The following is a 2,915-nucleotide window of genomic DNA, read 5'->3' as shown; positions in this document are numbered from 1 at the left end:
GTAAATTCCAATTTGCCCGATCAAGTTACGTGGTGAACGAGAACGATGGTTCAGTGAAATTGCAGATCGATAGAATATCCGGATCACTCAATAAAGTCACTTTGTACTGGAAATCCACTGGTATATCGGCTACACTTAACAGCGACTACAAAGGTGCTTCTGGATCTATAACATTTGGTGTTGGTGAAAAATGGAAATCCATCGTTATTCCCATCGTCAACAATCAGGTGGGTTTTAGTAAGGATGTTTGAACGGATTTGTTTTTAAATTTTCTAATGTTACAAAAAATTCGATACTTTCATCAGAATGAATCTATAAAAGCCAGATATGATTGTTTAATAATAATAAAATAATTTGTGTATACATTTCATGTAAGTGGGTAATATAACGAGTTCTTTATCTTCGTACAGGTCTTTGAGCAAACAGAAACGTTCAAAGTAACCTTAACATCAGCAAGTACTGGAGGAGAAGTAGGCCCCCGTCGGGACACAGTTGTTACGATTAAGGATGATGATTGTAAGTATTTTTCTCACAACGAAAGTATCTTTAAGATGTGATTTAGAAACGGTTATGGATTAAAGGTTTAATTTTCAAATCATATTATGTCACGAAGATAAATGATCAAAATAATGCACCAAGTTGAATCTGCACCATTCTTTCAAATATTCCCATACGTAGTGACGGGTTACCCTCAGCGGATACATTTTATATACAGAAACTTTTGTTTGTATTTAAGTACAATTGCTCGCCGAGTTGCGCTGACATGTGCGCACAACTGTGCGATTAGGTATAGTTGGTCAATATAACGTAATGATTGAAAATAAATTATCGCTGATGAGATAGATGACTGACAGTTTCTTGTATCAAAACACAATAGGTGTTGAATATAATTGCGTTTTCCAGTCAGTTGACGCTAGTAACATGTATGTTAATTTATATGACAACTATCTTGCAAAAACCTTTTAGATATACATGGTTTTAGCAATGAACGTTCTGCGTCAGGGTCATTGGGACAATAACGGTAGATAATATTTGTCATTCAGATTCCGAAACTTAAACAAACTATTAAGCAAAATGATTTTTCACTAGAAAAACTCAAATAATGTTACTATTGTTATTTACAGTGCCGTGTGGAGGAAAGTGCAAGTATTATTCGAACTCCTATTGTAATCTCAAAACCAACAAATGTGTTTGTAAGCAGAACTTCTACGGAAATCCGTACATTGGAGGATGCCGATGCGGTGGTGGTGGAGGAGGAGGAGGAGGCTACTAGTCTTACTGGTTTCATTTGTTCTGTGTCAAATTTCAAAGTGCACTAGAAAACACTGTAAATGCCAATAAAAATGGAGCATTATTTCAACGTTTATGTTTTAAATGTATCGTTTTTGAACAAGTTTTATGAAGTTAAAATAAAACGAATGCAGATACGGTTTGGCCAACGGTAAATACACCATCCAAATATACCCTGTTCAGCAGATCAGCATTGGGCCGATATAAAAAAAAGATCTTCTTAGTCTATTTGGCATTTTATTTCATAGGTTTGCTGCATATTTAGATGGGTTTGGTTTTATTTTCTTTAACGTCCTATTAACATCAATCGGCATTTAAGGCCGTGCCTCTATGTGTGTTGTGTAAGCGTACATGTATGTATGTGTGCTGGAGACAGGGTATGCTGGTGTGATTGCCTCTTTGTAATAAAATTGATCTAATGCCGACTTTATGGTGCTATCGCACTGACATACTATGCCTAAGGTACCCGGCACAGCAGTCCGCCCGGTCACATTAGGATGACGTATATATGGAGAACTTGTCAGTACGGGTAACACTGACGAAATAAACTGTCATCCTTTTTTTAATTTGAAATGGATTAATACCACATTAAAAACGAGTATCATCCGTATTAACACTGTTGAAATATATCAATGAGCTCAGCACGAGTCCACATCCAAATATGTAGAGAATTGTGAAACATTACGTTCTACTTTAAGCACAGAATTTGCGCTCTCTTACGATTCGTTAGTGCCTCCTTGATTTCCCGCATCGCATCATCTGTGTGTAACTCATCGCATACAATATATCAACGATTGAATCGTGTTAATTTCGTATGGTCAGACTTTTTGCTAATATAATGACAAAACAATGATATATTTCAATCTTTGTCAAATGTCTTACTTTACGGCTACAAATCTTGAAATATCAATGAGATGCAGATATGAAAAATTACGCTTTCTACGATAAAAAAAAGGAATGACGCATATAACGTATGATTATTATTATTATATTCTGAACGGCCCATCAACAAATAAGAGGTCATTAGAACCAATAAAAGTAGACAAAACATGTTAAAGGAAAATACAACAAACGAACGAAAAAGGTAAAAGACAAGCGTTAACTTGAATCAATTGCAAAAGTGGCTATGATTTAGGTACACTACACACATGCATCTTGCACACAGGGGGGACCGTCCTTTTAATGACCATAGCTGCTAATACGACGTTAAGCAATACTAAACCAAACCAAACCAAGGTTGTCTCCATACTCTAACGCGCCTGTCGGTGAAGTCGAGACAGACTCGGGACTCGTCAGTAAAAAGAACCGGTTCCCATTCCTGAAGAGTCCAAGTGCTGTGAGCTTGGGCCCAATCTAATCGGTCCCTAACATGGCGGGCAAGTAAGGGAACTCGTATTGCTGGTCTACATGACCTTAAACCAACATCATGAAGACGGATTAATACCACATTAAAAACGAGTATCATCCGTATTAACACTGTTGAAATATATCAATGAGCTCAGCACGAGTCCACATCCAAATATGTAGAGAATTGTGAAACATTACGTTCTACTTTAAGCACAGAATTTGCGCTCTCTTGCAATTCGTTAGTGCCTCCTTGATTTCCCGCATCGAATCATCTGTGT

The 2,915-nt window shown here is 36.9% G+C and overlaps 1 long non-coding RNA gene across 1 annotated transcript; it reads left to right on the top strand.

Annotated features, from left to right (window-relative positions):
- Positions 1-19: 19 nt before the first annotated feature.
- Positions 20-1,381, top strand: LOC110456796. The gene is made up of 3 exons (XR_002463629.1): positions 20-227; positions 411-516; positions 1,125-1,381. It is a non-coding gene; the product is annotated as an uncharacterized LOC110456796 (long non-coding RNA).
- Positions 1,382-2,915: the final 1,534 nt, after the last annotated feature.

Source organism: Mizuhopecten yessoensis, unplaced genomic scaffold (genome assembly GCF_002113885.1).
Source record: "Mizuhopecten yessoensis strain PY_sf001 unplaced genomic scaffold, ASM211388v2 scaffold8843, whole genome shotgun sequence".
Taxonomy (NCBI): Eukaryota; Metazoa; Mollusca; class Bivalvia; order Pectinida; family Pectinidae; genus Mizuhopecten; species Mizuhopecten yessoensis.
Note: the sequence above shows the minus strand (reverse complement) of the source record. Positions and strands in the feature narration are given on the sequence as shown.